This window comes from Leptonychotes weddellii, chromosome 16 (assembly GCF_054177405.1).
Source record: "Leptonychotes weddellii isolate Sample4059 chromosome 16, ASM5417740v2, whole genome shotgun sequence".
In the NCBI taxonomy this organism is placed as follows: Eukaryota; Metazoa; Chordata; class Mammalia; order Carnivora; family Phocidae; genus Leptonychotes; species Leptonychotes weddellii.
Genome location: NC_138384.1, coordinates 14,808,177 through 14,828,215, shown reverse-complemented (window position 1 = coordinate 14,828,215; position 20,039 = coordinate 14,808,177). Strand labels below are relative to the sequence as shown.

The following is a 20,039-nucleotide window of genomic DNA, read 5'->3' as shown; positions in this document are numbered from 1 at the left end:
TGTTATACACAATGAATCATGGAACACTACATCAAAAACTAATGATGTAATATATGGTGATTAACATAACAATAAAAAATTAAAAAAAATAATCAGTGACAGGCTCTTTGAATCTTCCTAATATCAGTAAGAAAAGTTTTTTTTTCTCTTAATTGACAAAAAAACCCAAAAAACAAAAACCCCAAAACAAAACCCAAACCCATTTTGCTTAATTTCTTATGGTGAAAATTCTTTAAAAAACATTTACAAAAATATATGAGTTTCTGTTTTTGCTTTGGAAAGTGTGTTTGTAACATAAAATAACATTGGATTCTTGGGGATTTCAGACATCTTAATATCAGATCCATGAGTATAGGTGGTTCTGTTTGGAGATTATTATTATTTTAGAAGTTACCTTGCTAAATGGACTATGTGATCTCCCAGCAGTTCCTTGAGCATGTTGAATCCTTTCCATGTTGGAGCATCTTCCATGCTGATCTCTTTGCCTCAGATGCTCCTGGCCACTTTTCATGTTTTGATTCCAGGCTGCCTCATTTGATGAAGAACCAAATTCAGTGCTGAGAGTATGGAAGGAAGTTTTAGGCATCAGGGAGAGGTGCTGTTGAGAACCAGTCATAATGTTTGGACCTCAAACAGGCACTCTGGAGACAGGGTAGTGCTCTCAGTGTGGAACATGGTTGTGCAAAGGCAGAAGGATGGTCCAACTACCTGAACAAACTCAGGATTACTTAGGGGTGAAGGCTGTAGACTTCTGGAGTTTTACCTGGGTCTGAGAATGATACCTGGCCCCAGGGGACTCAAGATTAGGGAAGCAAAATGAATTACAAATATGAGTGACTGTGGAGCTGGATCTAAGCTGTGAATCCTGAATGGGCCATAGCTGATATATTGGATTTGTGTTCCATGTGCATAAGATGGAGGTGATGCCCTTCTGGGCCTGCAAGGATAACAGTGGCCACCAGAAAATAGAGAGATAGTGTAAATTTGTTCTTCCTTCAACAGTATTTAGACTGTTATTTAACAATGATATTAAAATCCTCCAATAATTGAGAATTCACTTTGTGAGATTAATGGTACCTCCTCTGAGTTTACATTGTCCTTGAAAATGTGTTCTTTAGTTAATTTATAGATAGTAGCTTTTAATGTACTTTATTTTTTAAAAATATTTTTATTAATCTCTACACCAAATGTAGGGCTCAAACTTGCAACCCTGACATCAAGAGTCACATGCTACACTGACTGAGCCAGCCAGGCGCCCTTTAATGTACTTTAAATAATAGAATTTGAGGATGTGTCTAGGCGGTGAGACTGGAATAAACCTTTTCTTGGTATTTCAAAGTTTGATCAAATGGTTACTAAAAAGTTGCAATAGATAGTAGTCAAAGAATGATGTGGTTTCTAAAGTACATGGGGACCACTGCTTTTAATTAATTTAAAAATATTAATTTAAAAATTTTAGTAGGTGATACATAAGGTAGTGTTTTAAAATATTTCCTAAAACTAAGTTGATTGACAAACTAATAAAATCTGGGCTTTGTTGAACTGTTTGGGCCCATTGAATTTGACAGTCATGCTATTTCAAACTTGGCTGTTCCCACAAATCACCTTTAATGATCCTTCTTGGTAACAGCTCTCCCTTGGCTATCCTCTTGGGCATCCTAATAACCTCATTTATATCTATTTTGAACCATCTTTCTCCAGTGATCATTACTTCCAGTTTTACCTCATAGCACAAATCTCAGGATTTCATCATTTCAATCTTGTCCCACAGCTTTTCCACTTTACTTTATGTAAGGTGGTACCAAGATGTGTCCTGGAAAATTGGTGTGCAAGTAAACAATTTCCTGCTCAGGAGTCCTACATGTATTCCTATTCTACTACTACAGAAGTAGACACAGTAGCTCACCTTTGTTTCATGGAAGCTTGATTATATATATCTTTATGCTGACTACATTTCCTACTATGAGGTTTTCTGCGTGAATCTGTATGTTACTTTTATCTCCCAGATTATGCACTTCCTTTTAGGTCAGTAAACTCTGATCTTGTGGTAAGTTAATGTCACAAAACTTCAAATATTACTCTGTAAAAATAGTATATCTTAAATGGTGGCATTTCCTTCTGGTTACTACAGGAATATACAAGTGCAGTATACTAAAAAAATTTACATTATTTATACACCATGATAATGGTTGAACAAAATGGATTCCTCTGTTATGTAGATTGTTATTTTCTTTTCCGTCATGTTTTGTTCCAGTGGTTGTCTTTTAATGTCTCATTAGAGATATTCCACAACACATGCCTCTACTGGGCTAACCTCTTAGAATCTGAATGCTTTGGGTCTGTAATACAGGAAAAATGAGAATTGTGCCTTTCATTGTCACTGGTGGCTACCAGTATTTGAACTAAGAGATCACAAAGTGCTTTGTGATTTTTGGAGAATGGGTCCTTCCTAATAAATGCATGGTGTCATTGTTGTCATCTCTTGACATATTTAATATTAATCAGATTATATCTACTGCTTTTCTCACCTGTTCTCTAAGTTATCTCCTGAAACATTTCCCTGGATAGGCAAGAATGTGATTTCTTGGTAGAAGGAAGCATTTCTCATTGATGGGTAGCAACTGCTATACAACTTATGAAGGAGGAAATTTCCAGGTGCAGAGGGTTGCAAGAATGGGGGTGGACTGTTTCTGCCAATATAATAGAATCACAGAATCACAGAATGTTAGAGGTAAGAATTTTTGAGATCATCTAGTCCCATATGTCATTTCATACAGGAAGAGAATGAATTGTTTAGAAGTGATGTGATTCATGCAGGGTATTTTTTGATCATTCTGAGTGGCACATGGCAAAATGAAGGAAAGTGTGGCCTTTGGAGGCAGACAGGCTAGTGTATAGTTGCCATTCTTCTGCTAAGAGTGCAGTCTTGAGCCAGTTCCTTAACATCCGAATGCTTTTGACATTCAGTTGTTTTGTGGGGCATTAATAGTGATATTGTAGGTAAAGCACCTATTAGAGTGCCTGGCACATAGAGTGTGCTCAGGAAATACTAACTGGCTTCTCCCATGCTAGGAAATATCTGATTGACTGTAGTTGAAATATGCCATCTCTATCTTGAAATGCCCTTGTAAGCCTTCACTTTATAAAATCGTCCACAGTGTCACTGATGAGTGCCAATAATCCATTCATATTTGTTGATTTGATTTCTTTGAACCCAACCCTTCAATGTGAAGCAGGGGAACAGATCTCAGTTCATGTTTACTTGATAGTATTAGGTGCTTTGTGTATTAAATTCATCTGTCTCTGTGAACATTTCACATTCCAGCATGGAAGTCAACAGAAATATAAATACCGATAATATAGCTACATATAACACAAAGTAGTTTCAGAGCTTGACCTGGTCCTTGCTTACATTTCTAACTCCCATCTATCCTGTCACCCTCATTATCAGATTCTTGTCTCACTAGCTTTTAGGATGTTCCTCCAAAATTAAGTTTCTGCTCCACAACCTTGACACTGGATGTTCCCTCTGCCTGAAACATTCTTTCCCCATCCTGCTTGGCTCTTTGTTGTCACTCAGATATTTTAAGAGTTCTTTGCTGATCAGCTATCCGAGATGACCTCTAGTCCTTTGTATCACATTAACCTGTTAAGTTTTCAATAGAACACTGTTTCCTTATTTATTGATGTTGTCTGTTTTCTCCCATTGGATTATTAACTACATAGTGAGTACATAGTTACCATAGTTAACTCTGTGATATGAACAACTACATAGTAATTATGTTCTTCTTGTTCCTCACTTCATAATTAGTGCCTAAGGCAAGTGCCCATCACACAGGCAGATGCTCAATAAGTATTTGTTGGATTAACAAAGAGTGAATTTGAACGACCCATATAGGCAGCATTGTGCATTATCAAAGAGATCTGGGCCAGTATTCTAAGCTACTTTTACTCCAGACTATGTGGTCTTTGGAGAGAATTCCACCTTTTGAATCTTGATTGCTTTTCTGATAAAATAAGGAGGGTTAACCTAGATTGCATAAGGTTTCTTTCAGTTCTTCCATTTTGTGATTCTGTGTCTGTTTTCTTCCATGCTGGACAATTAACACACTACCCTCAAATATGGCACCATATTTTAAGCTGAAATAATTTGGGAAATAGCAGTGAAGGAAGGAACTTGTGACCTTTCCCTTCTTCCCTGAAGCAGGTCCTAAGGCTGTCATGTGAGAGCTACCCTTCTCACCCACACCCACTCAAGGAGAGAATTTGTTTTCTTGGATGGTTCATTTTTTAGAATCTGCCCATATTCCTTGGTTCAAGACCCCTTCCTCCATCTGCAAAGCCATTAATGTCCAGTTAAGTCCTTCTTATATCACTTTGGTACTCACTCTTTGGCCTTCTTCTTGCATATTTGAAGACCCCAGTGATTACATTGGGGGCTACCCAATATAATCTCCCTCTTTTAAGCTCAGCTGATTATTAGCCTTAATTCCATCTGTAACCTTAATTCCCTTTTGCCGGGTAATGTAACATATTCAGAGTTTCTGGGAACTAGGACACAGATATCTTTGGATGGCCATAATCTGCCTGCCATACACTACTTATGAGAAAAAGAGCAACCCCTAAGGAAAGCCAAATTCCAAAGCGTGTGCTGAAATGAAAGCAATGTATGTATTAATATGGGAGGATAGCCGCATTCTTGATTTGTTTAAGAGAAAAGGTGATTGCATCTACTCTTTTTGGTTTATTGAACAGCTACCATGTAGAGTTAAGTAATGTTCCAGTAGCTTGCTAGAAATACCAACAGCTAGGTATTTGCATCCTAGATTTCAGAAAACCCGTCTTGATCCGGAAACTCTTTCTTTAGTCCGTAAGCACCATCTTTTATGCATTGAGTCAGTGGAAAGTTGACAGTCCCATTTACATAGATCTATTGCCCATAGAAAATGTTCACAAATGTAGTTTCGTTGGAAAATCCTTTGCCCTGCAACTCTTGCCTCAAATGATTTATGCAAAAATCTACAACTATGACCAACGACACAATAGAAACCTATAATATTCCCCTGTGGGATATCAAATATAAATTTCTGCTCTGCCTACCTGGTAGCCAGATATACAGAGGAAGGAAAAGTTAACTTCTGGCCCTGATTCATCACTTTTATTGAAGTTAAATTCTTTTGTTTTAATGCACACTTGATTGAGCAAGCATTTACTGAGGCGGTTATGGTTTGTGGGGGAAAGAGACAGTTGAAGAAAGAACAAATGAATATAATGTAAATCAAATACTTAGTCCTTTTAAAGTAACTACGAAGATTTAAATGTGTGTTCTTAATGGTAATTTTTGCAAAACTCCAATAGGAGACTTTGACAGTGATTGTTTTGGTGGGGAGATGGGTTTTCTTTTCACATGCTAATCACCTGCTCCTGGTGATATTTCTCTCCTTGACTGCAGTCACGGAATTGAATAATTTATGGAATGAATTTTGTTGTAAATTTATTGTGTCACAAGCAGGTTGTAATTTCACTAACAGTTCACTTAAGTTATTAAGTTAAAAAAAATGTGGTTGATAGGATAGTGCATTTGGAGGGTTTTTTTCCTCCCTGCAAGTTCACATCTTACATATTTTCAAAACAGAGCACTTGCCTAATTTTTATTCAGAATCTAATATGCGAGAAGGAGGCACACATTAACATAAGTGGAATTGCATTTGCACACTATTGTTGAATTTTAGAAGTCGTAAACAAATTATTGAAGATTTTATAGAGACAGAGATAGCATTAAACCCCCAGTGCTATGGAGCTCCTGCCATTGTTTTCTGAATAACTGTCCCCTGCTTGCTGATGACGAATGAAGTGTAAAGGTGAAGATGCTCTTGGGAAGGGAAAAAGCTACATTAATTCCTTTAAATTTTGCTTCAGTTCCAAGGTTAAGATAATGGCAAATTGTCACTCCCCCAAATTTTATCCAATCCAGATGGAATACAATGGAGAATAGAAAAAAAATCTTTAAAAATCACTCATGGGGGTTTCTGATTGGACTTCATCTACATTCAAGATGTTCTCAGGGCTTCTCTTCTAATGGTCGTTCTGCTGTGATAAGAGGAAACATTTGGCTACTGCAGAAACCTCTGCTTAGTTTCTGCCCCCAGTGCTTCAGCATTCAGCAAACACACATTTAAAGTCTCCTGTTATTTACATTGAAATTTTTCTATTGACCCTGCCAGTGTGAATGAATTTCAAACAAGTCATTTCTTTCTCTGCATAGATGATTTCCCTAGGTTCCTGGTGGGGGTTACTTTTAATTCCTCTAGGGCTACTCTCTATTCCTGTTAGCACCCCGAGGATTTGCTTTCTGTTTTCCACCGTGTTGCCCACGTGTGGCCCTTCCTTTCTTTGCACCCTACCCTGGGTATTCCAACTCTTGTGTGGGGGATGTTGGATAATAGCTACTATTCTTGAACAGGAATACTTTATAGGCCTTCAGAATAGACATTTTCACCATCTGTTACATAGAATCTGGAAATGTGCTGGGCAAATAGATTATAATTAACTAAAAAATGGGTAAGACTGTGTATCTTAATGCATTTAGAGTTGAGGAAATAGCCTCTCAAATTTTCATGAAAAGAAATGGAGATTGTACTTTTTTTTAATTAATAGGATTTTTTGGGGAGCAGTTTTGGGTTTACAAAAAAATCTAGGGAAAGCATAGAGAGCTCTCATACTCCTTCCTCCCCTGCCCAGTTTCGCCTGTTAACATCTTGCCTTAGTGTGTACATTTATTACAATTGATGAACCAATTGTTGATACATCATTATTAACTAACATTCATCATTTACATTAGGGTTTACTCTTGGTGTTGTGTGTTCTATGGATTTTGACAAATGTAAAATGACATGTATCCACTATTATGGTATCATATTGAACAGTTTCACTGCTCTGTGCTTCATCTATTCATCCCTACCCCCAAACCCTTGGCAATCACTGTTCTTTTTATTGTGAAGGGGTTCAGGACAAGTCTCTCCAAAATATGCCACTTTGGCTTGTGGGATATTTTGAGTTGAAGATAATCAAGACCCTGTGGGCTCAAGAGAAACTTTTGTCTCTCTTTTAACTACCTAGAAGAATCTAAATTGGGAGTCTTTCCCAGAATAAGAGTTATTACCAGAGATAAATTTTATCTGAGTGACACATCTGTATGGCAGGATAAACATCTAACTACCAAACATCTGCTCTTTTTATTGCCCTGTGATTTACCCTCCTCCCCTTTGAGGCCCCAGACCCCTATTCCATTCCTTAGCTCAGGGAGGCATATATACCTCATTTTACCTTTCTATCTTTGAATTTCTCCTGTATGTGAGATTCCTATATGTACTGAATGAAATTTAATTTTCTCTTGTGAACCTTTCTCATGTCAATTTATTTCTTAGACCAGCTGGAAGAACTTTTGAAGTGCAGAGAAATATTTTTCCTTCCCAACAACTGTTTCCATAGTTTTGCCTTTTCCAGAATGTCATACAGTTAGAGTCATACAGTAGGTAGCCTTTTCAGATTGGCTTAACAATATGCCTTTAAGATTCATCCATGTCTTTTGTGGCTTGATAGTTCATTTCTTTTTAATTTGTGAATAATCAGCTTACCTTTAATTGGTTAGCATTGAGTTAGGAACTTGGATTTTCCAATATGGGAGAAAAGGAAAAAGAGACTTACCTTTTGCTCCTCGGTCCAGCCTGGCATTTTTTTTTTCCTACCACTGATACCTGGTAGATTTAAATCACCAGCGTGATTTATGGATACCAGATAATGAGACTAATTTAACAATCCACATGGGAAAATGAGACTTATTAATTTGATTACATTTCATATAGTCATACTAGCATTTTCCCTTGGTTAATTAAAAAGGCATACAATGTCTAGTCTCTTGCTCACTAAGAAAAAGAGACTTGTTTTTAATGCTGCAGGTATACATTTGATTTGAAACCAGTTTAGGGAAGTTATCATTCTGTGTGTTTATACTTGTCTCATATCAGGCATAGTCAATCCACAAATTTTTTTCAACACATACTGGATATTAGGTACCAGTTTGTATACTGGGAAAAGACTCGTCAATAAGATTGGTGAATAAGCTTACAATATTCTTATTGTAAAGAATAGAGAGGCAATAAACAAATAATGAACAATTTAGGTCCTAAAAAGTTCTATGAAGAAGACAGTTTAATGTGGTAGAGTATGTATGTGTATGTAGTCTGTGTGAGTATACATGGGTGTGTGTAGATAGTGTGTGCATGTATAGTGCATATGTTCAGTGCATGCACAAATTTATAGTGTGGTGTGTGTGTGCGTGTGTCAGGAGGCAGGGTGCAACTGCTTTTGCTAGAGTATTTAGGGAAGGCCTCTCTAAGGAGGTGGCAATTAATTTTTTTTTTTAAGATTTTATTTATTTATTTGACAGAGACACAACGAGAGAGGGAACACAAGCAGGGGGAGTGGGAGAGGGAAAAGCAGGCCTCCTGCCGAGCAGGGAGCTCGATGCAGGGCTCCATCCCAGGATCCTGGGATCATGACCTGAGCCAAAGGTAGACGTCTAACAACTGAGCCACCCAGGCGCCCGGGTGGCGATTAATTTGATGAGTACAGGCAACCATGTGAAGATCTGGGGAAGGGCATTCTAAGTAGAGGGAACAGTAGGAGAAACAGCCCTGACTGGGAGCTGTCTTTATCCCATGAACTGAAAGAAGGCTGATGGGATTGGAGCAGAGCAAGTGATGGGGAAATGGAGATGGAGGAAAGGAAGGTAAAGGCCAGATCTTAACTGCCCTTGTAGGCCAGGAGTATTTGTTTTAAATGTATTGGAAACAATTAACCTCACCCAAACAGAGGTCTGGCTTTTGTCCTTGGCTCCGGGGAGCCCTGCCTGATAAGACAGTCTTTGTCTACCTTGAAGTCCTGAGCCACACTGGATAGTTTGACGGTGTGATTTATGGTGGTTGTTTTGGACCATATAGTAGCATCTCAACTTCCAGAGGGACTAGAGACTAAAGATCAGCCATGTGGACAGCCAACCATATATAGGTGACTGAATCCTAATAAAAATTCTGAATACCAATGGTTGATTGAGCTTCCCTGGTTGGCAGTAACACCATGGGTATTGTCACACATCTTTGGAGGGAAGAGTTAGTGCTATACATGACTCTGCTGGAAATGACAACTGGAAGCTTTGTGTGGAGCTGTCCTGGACTCTGGCCCATTCTCTTCTTCCCTTGGCTGATTTCTGTCTATATCCTTTCTTTGTAATAAACCAGAACTATGAGTATAACAGCTTTTAGTGAGTTCTGTGAGGTTTTCTAGCAAGTTATCCAACCTGAGGGTGGTCTTAGGGACTTCCAAACTTGTAATTTGCGACACAAGTGAGGGCAGTCATGGGGACCCCTGAACTTTGTAGTTGGTGTCAGAAGTGAGAGTGATCTTAGAGTCTCAAGTCTGCAGAAGCCATTGGAGTTTAAGCAAGGGAGGAACAATGTTTGATTTCTACTTTAGGAGGATGGCTTTGACTGCTCTGTTATGTGTTAGAGTAGTCTGGAAAGAGGTGGTAGAGACTTAACCAGGATGACATCAGTGGAGAAGTTGTTAGATAAGGCACATGTTTTGTTAATAAAGGTGGCAGTACTTACTCATGAGTTGAGTATCATATTTGCTGTCACAGACAGGTGTCTATGGCTGGCAGATAAATGCCACTATTAAATACCAACAGGTTTTAGGTTTTATCACAGGAAGACTTTCTGAGAAATCTGGAAGACTGTTTCTGAGACCTTTGAGCTCATTCTGTCCATAGGACTACATCTTAAAACATGTTTAATACCATATTGTTAGTATTTTTCTGGTAACAGTTCTCTTTGTGTGTAATTTAAATTTTCTTTGTGTGTGTAGTTTAGGAAAATTGGAGACTACTTGGATTTTATGTATTTGGTGTCCATTTGGAAGCTGGTACTTTCTTTAAGGTTGTTGTGCTATTGTGTCATGCCTCATGTCCTAAGGCATTTAAGTATTCATGAATCTTATTTTCTTCTGCATAGGATATAAAATGAGTGTTAACTTTGAAGAAATGTATACAATTCCCAGCACTGGGTTTAGCAAATAAAAGGTACTAGATAAGTATTGACTGAATGAAGGAAGGAATAAAAGAATGGCATTTGAGCCTTGACCTTCATCCTAATAACAAGCATAGGAGGAACTCACAGGTCTTCAAGTGTTAAGGTTTGGGGCTAACAGGTGTCCTCACTACTATAATCTATTTTGTGGGTAACAGTCTGAAGTTTGGCTCAGTGGAAAAGGATATTATGTGAATAATATTTCTATTATTTAAAAATCCATTTCCTTTTTTTAGATGAAAGCATTATTTTGTTTACTCACTATATCTTCATTGAATCCCTGCTGGCTACCAAGCATTAGGCTGGCCCTGGGGATTACAAAAGCAAAGACCTCATCCTTACCCTCAATGATTTCATGATTTCATGTTCTCAGTGAGCAACAGTTCCTTAGGGGATAAGGGATGGAGAGAAAAGGAATAGTTTTATGTAGGACAAGACATTTCCTACTTGAGTTCCAGACAGCATGCTCTGGGGACAAAATAGAAAGCAGGAGGCAAGAATGTTGGAGTTACCTTTTATCTCTTCTGTGACTCATTTCTACATTGGGTAGATAAGCAGGATCAAACATTCAAGTCTATCAGTTCTTTTCTTACTAAAAATATAAATTTCATACCACTTCTGAGCAGGTAAAAACTCTTTCTGAACATCCTCTGTGAATCTCTGTTCTGCTCCATCTTCCTCTGGGCCTTGAGAAATTGATGACCCCTTCCTGAAATTCTATAGGAGTTTCAACTAAGAATAAAATAATAAATTGTTCTCAAATGGTTTTAAATCTGTAGGTAAATAAAGCAAATTCTTAAATATATGATGAAGAGAATAATGCCAGTTAAATACGAAGTCTTCTAAGGGGAGAGAGGGTTCTCAGTGTGGGGCACAAGTCATATCTGCTGGGAGTGGAGGTGGGGAGCTAGGAAGTGGTGGGGGGAGGATTAGGAAATGTGGTGTGCTACATACAGCTTGTATTGTTTCTCTGTAGCCTATTATGTTTTCAGGAATTTTGCCTGCTGGTTGATGTCAACTTAATAGCTTCAAATCAGCCCTGGTGAGAGTATTGACACAGAAATTGGTAAAGGCTACAACTCAGGGCTTTGTCCATCCCATGCTGATTGTTAAACACTTACCATCACCCCAGTGGATGTTGGAAAACCTTGGCTCTGAGATGAACCTGGGATGGAAAAGGGAAACTCTCTAGGTAGAGCACCTAGTTCATATCTAGGCAGGAAGGCAAGAAAGGACATGGTGTGTGTGTGTGTGTGTGTATGTGTGTGTGTGTGTGTGTGTGTGTAACAGTGCAAAGGTCAGCATGATTAAAGTGTAGGAAAATATAGGGGGGGATTAGGAATGAGGCCGGAAGGTAGGCTAGGGTCTTGAATATCAAAACACTCAGCTAAAGGATTTTGTAAGTTCATTTGATAAACAGTGGAAGTCATGGAAGGTTTTATAGCACAAGAGTGAGACAAGCAGAGATGATGTTGTACAGTTTGTTTAGGATTTATTTTTATTTATTTTAGAAAGAGACAGAGAGTGTGCAAGTGGGCCAGGAAGGGGAAGAGGGAGAAGGAGAGAGAGAATCTGAAGCAGACTCCCTGCTGAGCATGGAGCCTGATGAGGGGCTTGATCTCATGACCCTGAGATCATGACCTGAGCTGAAACCAAGAGTCAGACGCTCAACCAGCTGAGCCACCCAGGTGCCCCAACAGTTTGTTTAATCTGTCATCCAAGATCAAGGTCAGAGAGTCCTCTGAAACTTCTTGTCTAAGGTCCTCCATGTGCAGTCACTTTCTAAATCTTAGAGCTCCTACTTTCACAATTTCTGTTCATTCCATCCCCTCATTTCCATTGCAGGTGGGAAGCCTGGGAGCTGACCTTGGGTGTAGGAAAGAGGTTTCTGTCTTTAGAGGGCCTTTCCACATCAAAATGACATCTTTGGCATGTCATTTGAGGTGTGAGGTAAGAGATCTAATTTATTACTCTGTCTCCCAAGATGGTCAGCAAGTTATTCTAATTTATTGACTAGTTTGTCCTTTCCTTACTGATTTTAAAGACTGGGACACAAACAGATAATAATGTTAAGATCCAGACTTAGATCTTCAGACTCTGTGGTGCTTCTCCCAGTGAGTTCTAAGTATACTAGCATCCCTAAGGTTATCTAAAACCCTTTTCTTTACTGCAGAGTTTTCTAACATGTCATATCAATTGGCTTGTTTTAATTGGGTTCCCCTAGAAGCGGACTCTGTGACAGAGTAGTAGGGCACTGGGGAACTGAATGAAACAAAGAAGGGAGGGTAGTTAACAAACAGTCTTTTATGATGCAAGTTACCATTGTGAGTAATTAGTTTTGGTCTTAATCTGTGTAATAAAAATGTTAACAGCCAACACATAGTGCTTATTATGTTCAAGGTACTGTTCTAAATCCTTTACAAATCTTGATGCATTTATTCTTTAAAAAATCTTTTTTATTGTGGTTGATATTCAATGTTAGATTAGTTTCTGGGGTACAACATAATGATTCAACAACTCTGTATGTTATGCTATGCTAACCACAAGTTAGCTACCATCTCTCACTATACAGTGCTGTTACAGTACCCTTGACTATATTCCCTATGCTCTACCTTTCATTCCTTGAGTTATTCATTCTATAACTGGAAGCCTGTATCTCCCACTCCCCTTCACCCATTTTGCCCTCAAACCCCTTCCCCTCTGGCAACCATCAATTTGTTCTCTGTATTTATGGTTCTGTTTCTGCTTTTTTTGCTTGTTCATTTGTTTTAAATGCCACATATAAGTGAAATCATGTGGTATTTTCTTTCTCTGACTTACTTCACTTAGCATAATACCCTTTAGATCACCCATGTTATCGCAAATGGTAAGATCTCATTTTTAAATGACTAAGTAATATTACATTTTCTTTATCCACTTATCTATTAGTGGACACTTGGGTTGCTTCCATATTTTGACTATTAGAAATAATGCTACAATAAACATGGGGGTGCATATATTTTTTTGAATTAGTGTTTTCATTTTTTTTAGGTAAAGGGCCAGTAGTGAATGACTGGATCATATGGTAGTTCCATTTTTAATTGTTTGAGGAATTTCCATACAGTTTTCCACAGTGGCTGCACCAATTTACATTCCCACCAATAGTGCACTTAGGTTCTTCTTTGTACACATCCCCACCAACACTTGTTATTTCTTGTCTTTTTGATTCTAGCCATTCTGAGAGGCATAAGGTGATATTTCATTGTGGTCTTGATTTGCATTTCCCTGGTGGTTAGTGATACTGAACATCTTTTCATGTATCTGTTGGCCATCTATATATATTCCTGGAAAAAATGTCTATTCACGTCCTCTGCCCATTTTTTAATCAACTTATTTGGGTTTTTTCCTTTGCTTTTTGTTTTGATATTGAATTGTATAATTTCTTTATATATTTTGGATATTAACCCCTTATCAAATATATCATTTGTGGATATCTTCTCCCATTTGGTAGGTTACCTTTTTGTTTTGTTGGTGATTACTTTTGCTGTGCAAAAGCTTTTTATTTTTGTGTAGTTACAATAATTTATTTTTGATTTTGTTTTCCTTGCCTGAGGAAACATATCTAGAAAAATGTTGCAAAGCCTGATGTCAAAGAGTTTATTGCATATGTTGTCTTCTAGGAGTTTTATGGTTTCAGGTCTCACATTTAGGTCTTTAATCCATTTTCAATTTGTTTTTGTGTATGGTGAAAGAAAGTGCTCCAGTTTCATTCTTTTACATGCAGCTGTCCAGTTTTCCCAGCACCATTTATTGAAGAGACTCTCTTTCCCCCATTGTCTTGCTTTCTTTGTCATAAATTAATTTACCATATAAGTGTGTGTTTATTTCTGGGTTCTCTATTCTGTTCTATTGATCTGTCTATTTTTGTGCCAGTACTATACTGTTTTGCATAGCTTTGTAGTATATCTTGAAATGTGGGATTGTGATAGCTTCAGCTTTCTTCTTTCTCAAGATTGTTTTGGCTATTCAGGGTCTTTTGTGGTTCCATATAAAGTTTAGGATTATTTATTCTAGTTTTGTGAAAAATACTATTGGTATTTTGATAGGGATTGCATTGAATATATAGATTGCTTTGGGTAATAGAATTCACAGTATTAATTCTTCCAATCCATGAGCATGGTATATTTTTCCATTAATTTTGTCATCTTTAATTTCTTTCATCAGTGTTTTACAAGTCTTTCACCTCCTTGGTTAAGTTTATTCCTAGATATTCTTTTTGGTGCAGTTGTAAATGGAAGACTTTTTAAAATTTCTCTTTCTGCTTCCTTGTTACAGATTGCTGTATATTAATTTTGTATTCTACAACTTTACCAAATTCATTTATTATTTCCAATAGCTTTTTTGGTGGAGTTCTTAAGGTTTTCTGTGTAGGTATCATGTCATCTGCAAATAGTGGTAGTTTTACTTCTTCCTCACCGATTTGGATGCCTTTTATATCTTTTTCTTGTCCAACTGCTATGGCTAGGACCTACAGTACTGTGTTGATTACAAGTGGCAAGAGTGGACATCCTTGTCTTATTTTTGATCCTAGAAGAAAAGCTCTCAGTTTTTCTTCATTGAATATGGTGTTAACTGTGGGTTTTCATATATGGCTTTTATTATTTTGAGGTATGTTTCCCCTAAACCCACTTTGTTGAGAGTTTCTATCATGAATGGAAGTTTAACTCATTTATTCTTTATAAGGACATCATAATTTCTCCATTTTATCGATGAGTAAACTGAGGCAGGGAGAGTGGAGTCAGTGTCCAACATCACATAGCGTATAAGTGGCAGATCCCGGAATCTGGAGGACTTGCATAGTCTATAGGACTGATTATCCAAAGGGAAATAGTCTTAATAGAGAAGTGGCTGAAAAATCAGGGCAGTTACATCCTGGTAAAAATTGGTGCAAAGTATTGCTTTTGACCTTTAGTAGTTAAATGTTTGTGAAAACCCAGGCATGGCCCTTAGGTATGCCATTCTAATGAAACAAAGTAGACAATAATTTCCCAAAGAAAGCCTTTTAAGAAAATACTGACTAAAGGAGAGTGTCCACTTGAATGATATTAAAATGGATTTGTTATAATATATGATGAGGAATGGGGGAAAACACAAAAACTTATTTTTGCTAGCATTGGTTTATATATCCAGTTACTTTCCCCATCCCTGTATATAAAAAATTAAAATGGAGAAAATACATTTACCTTTCGTTTTTATTAAAAATACTGTTAGGACTAATGTTGCCAGAATATGTTTAATTTTTAACTTACATTTATTTATCTGTTCCATTGATGTAACTGGTGCTCACTTAGCCCAGGATACAGGTTAATAACCTCCTAGCCTGAGAAAAAAAGAAAAAAAGAATACTCCATGGTTTAGGTGATCATTTGAGTTACTGTCTTCTTTCAATAACCTGTTCCATTTCTTGCCCTTTCTGCATGTGCCATTTTGTGCTTTCCAAAGCTCCATAGGCCACATTAAAAAAATAATGACTTCAAGTCATTATTTCCAAAAGAATTACAAATGAATTACTTTTAAAAATTAGACCTTGATTTGCACCATAATGGCAAGAAAATAAAGTATTTCTATTTTATTTATCTATATTCAAATTAGAGCATTGTTATTTGTGATTTGAAATACATACTAAGGTATTTTTCTTACTCATATCTTAAGAGCAGTGTTAGTTAATGTGCTCCTTAAGCGCATTAGCTACTTAGTCTTCTGGAAAATTATGTAAAGACAATACAGAATTTGAAGAAATATGGAAAAGTTGTTGGTCAAAAAGTATGGCAAACCAGAGTCATTCCCATTATTATGTGTTATAAATAAACACATTAGTGTAACAGCTAACATATCTGTATTGCAGCATTTGACAGTGTATTGCACATTGTAGCACTGAATAAAAGCTTGTTGAGTGAACAGATGGATGGATATGTGATGGTTAATTTTTTTTTTTAATTTATTTTTTTATTCTTATGTTAATCCCCATACATTACATCATTAGTTTTAGATGGTGATGGTTAATTTTATGTGTCAACCTAGCTAGGCCACAGTACCTAGATATTTGGTCAAACGTTATTGTAGATGTCTCTGTGAGGGTATTTTTTAGACGTCATTAACATTTACATCAGTAGACTTTGAGTAAAACGGATTATCCTCTATAATTTGGGTGGGCTTCATTTAATCAGTTGAAAGCTTTAGTAAGAACAAGACTGACTTCCCCTGAGAGGAGGGAATTCTGCCTATAGACTCAAGAAGTGAAATACTAACTTCCATGGGTCTCTAGCCTGTTAGTTTTGGGATTTGCCAGCTTCTACGGTCATATGAGCCAATTCCTTAAAATCACTCTTGCTGTCGCTCTTGCTCACTCTATCTGTATCTGTCTGTCTGTCTACACACCCTGATGGTGATTGCTCTATTTCTTTGGAGAACCCTCAATGATACAGGATGATAGCAATTACATAAATATATTATGACTTATGTATTTGTATTAGAGATGTGAAGGCAAAAAATGTACTCTCCTGAAATCTTGTTGTCAAGATCAACACCAACTTAGTTATTACCATTGAAATATTTTTTTTTGAAACTAATTTGCCTTGGGGTGAAGTTTTTTCTTTTCTTTTTCTTTTTCTTTTTTTCATTTCTTTACCAAAGGCTTCTAATATCCTTTTTCTTTTCTTCTTTTCCTCTCCAGACACCGTTGGATTTACTCTGACTTGTCTTTTTAAAGCTGTTGGTTTCAGTATCCCTACCAGAATTTGATTTGATCTAAGGGTATAGGAATTTCTCCAAGTATTAGGCACATTCTTTTCCTGGGTTTTCCACTGAGTAGCATTGGTGACCTTGGCCACATCACTAAACCTCTCAGTCTTATCTGATAAATAACAATCTCTGAAATGTGTTGCAGTTCTAAAAGTTGACAATGTCAACTAATTTGTTCAGTTATTTTTAAAAGGGAATCACTGGGTCTTTGTGCTTATTTTATTGTGAAAATGATGATGGCAATAATAATTCTTTTGACATTTGTTATCCTGTGTTCTAGTGATCTAGATGGGATTATAAATAAGGCAAAATAAGAGAATATAAAGCAAACCTTGTGTCCATCTTAGAGGCATCCATGATTATAGAATAGGGGAAGTCAGATGGCACCATAACAGGACAGAAACACAAAGAGTAGCCATGTAGGAATTGTAGAACAACATTCAGGAGAGACCACTTCATTGTCACTTCTGCATATGGTCCAAGCCCATCAGGAGGCCATGGCAAGGGTTTGGGTGCAAGTAAGGTGAAGATTTAGGGACAGTCATTCAATCTAGTTTATTCTACATGGTATCTATTTTGTACCTTTAAACAATTATGAAAAAACCTTTATAATGTATCTGGCTAATCAAAATAATTCTTTTTTTTAGGGGTCTTCCTTTTAGTCCAGCAAAACTTGTTTTGTATAGATAAGCATTCCACTGGATGGATAATTAAGAAGGTTATTAATTAAGAAGTTGGAGGAAGAGCTCCTTTTCTGTGATTTCTGATCCTTAATTTGATTAAGTGTTTCACAGGGTCGAAACCTTCCCGTTGAGAGTTACACACGTTACCTGAATTCTTTGAGCCAGGGGTTCTTTCTGATGTAGGCCCCTTAACAGTGTTCTTGCAGTTGAGGGAGTATTGATCAGTTTGCCAGCATTATAGATTTTCATCAGCAACAGTCCTTTGGAAACCAGTGCAGAGTTGTCTTTGAGAGAAACTCCTGTCCCATAAAAATTTTAAGAACTGGAGCAATGACTATCTGTTTTGATTATTTTAAGTGCAGCCCTTTTTGGCAGTCTGGTACGAAGATGACCTCTTTGAGCCCTTTCCAGTAGTGTGATTTTTAAGATTCTTTGCTGGAAAAACTAACCGAATCCCTTGTGGAAATAAATCAACTGGGGACTCATAAGTGTTCATTGTTTTTCATTTGAGAGTCTTTTGCTGCTCTGAGGATAAAGACAGGCTCGTTGCTGGGGATTAAAGGGTTTCAAGGTAGGCCAAATGATAACCAGCTGGCCTAAAGTAAAGTTTATAATCTAAGCCTTTGTTTTATATCCCCTGAAGATTTTATGTTTACAAAAGAATTCAAAATGAATTTTCCATTAGGTACATGTTGGTACCCTCTAAGTCTTATCATATAGGAAAAGGGAGAAAAAGTTTAGGAAGATAAAAAGAAGGAGGTATAACATAGCAAATATGAGTGAGAACCAAGAAAATTTTACAGGCCTGAAAAACAATTGTGGACCTAATAACGTTTTTAGAACCACTGAAGGCTAGACTGGTGAAAATTCCATATTTTCACCAATCTAAACAAAAATCCAGAATTAGGAAAATGGAGCTTGATAGTTTGACTTTCCTGTCCTCTTTTTTCCCCCAGTAGTAATTTTTTAATAAAAAATATGTGCTTCAGAGAGGGAAACATTGTAATCTGAACAAGACGACTGGTGCACAGTCCTTCAGACATGGTGTTTGGTGATATTTAGCTGAGGATCAACATTGCAACAGTTGAGAAATCATCAATGACTCTCTGTTTCTAGGCAAAGGCAAGGGTTGCTTTTGGTATTTTTGGGAGGGATGTACCTACTGAGATAGGTCAGTCCCATTTTCGTGAGGAAGTTTCACTTTGATCTTTACTTCTTAACCTCATCAGGATTCTGAACAGTAGCATACCAGGGCAAACCTTGCTTCACTGTGAACATTTAGCTGCAGTGAAACAGACAGAGGGGCTCTGGGGCAGGGGTAAATCCAGGAGGTGTGGGGCCTAAAGATTATACAATTTTAGAACGCCCTTTAAGAAAACATGAAATGATTGATATAAAAATAAGTGTGAAGGTAAATATGTAGATTGAGAAAAGAAAACAGCAACAAAAACCACATGGCCAAGGACAATAATATAATGTTTTTATTAATGAATTGCCAAAACACCTCAATGACACTTTTTTCCTTATAGCTTGTGGCTGCATAATCTTGACCTCGATTTTTAAATTTAATTTCAGTACCCCCCCAGCTTTAATGAGGAGATATAACTGACATATAACATGGTATCGAGTTAGAGGGTACAGTGTGATGGTTTCATACATGCAGTTAACAATGATTTTTAAATTTTGCTCTTCAGTGAGAGGACAGAAAGATAATTCAGTCTTTTTTTTTTTTTTTTTTTTAGCATAGCTGGTTGGCATTTTTTTTTGTTGTTGGTGCTCAGAAAAAATTATTTTAAAGAAAAATGTATTTTAGTGTCCTAAGTCTTTATTTATAGAGCTTATATGAAATTGTAAAATTGTTTAGGATTCACATGGAGCAAAATTGCCCCCACGTTTCTTTTCTGTTTGGACTGTGAGATTTCAAGGCATTTCAAGTTCCCTTAGAGAGTGAATAGTCTTGGCCTTTGAATTGACAACACTCATTTGTTGTCAGTGTCCTTGTACATTGTAAGTTTTATGTTATTTTCATCACTATTCAAACTTCCTGGCATATCAGGAAGAAATTTAATCTCTTCCCAGTGTGTTCATTTGTGTTCTTCCTCTTTTTAATTTAATGATCAAACAATCCAAGAATGTATTCATTATGGTTAGTCAACATTTATCTCTTCCTTTAATGAATTACTGCTTTGGTATGATTTAAACATTTTGGATACAATTCTTTTCTTGATGTTAGAGTAATTTCTGTTGATTTCAACTCTCATCTTTATCTCTTTTGTTTTATATCATTTTTTATTTTATTTATTTATTTATTTTTATTCTTATGTTAATCCCCATACATTACATCATTAGTTTTAGATGAAGTGTTCCATGATTCATTGTTTGTGCATAACACCCAGTGCTCCATGCAGAATGTGCCCTCCTCAATACCCAT

At 36.9% G+C, this 20,039-nt stretch overlaps 1 long non-coding RNA gene and 1 pseudogene across 2 annotated transcripts in view; one reads left to right on the top strand and one right to left on the bottom strand.

Annotated features, from left to right (window-relative positions):
* Positions 1-471, bottom strand: part of LOC102730585 (large ribosomal subunit protein eL20 pseudogene) — an 18,116-nt pseudogene extending 17,645 nt beyond the window's left edge.
* LOC115944040 (uncharacterized) overlaps positions 1-20,039 on the top strand; it is an 892,253-nt gene that overhangs the window by 164,015 nt on the left and 708,199 nt on the right. For both annotated transcript variants that reach the window (XR_014140819.1, XR_014140818.1), the window contains exon 4: positions 11,991-12,095. This is a non-coding gene — a long non-coding RNA (uncharacterized LOC115944040). The remainder of the gene's footprint in view (positions 1-11,990; positions 12,096-20,039) is intronic.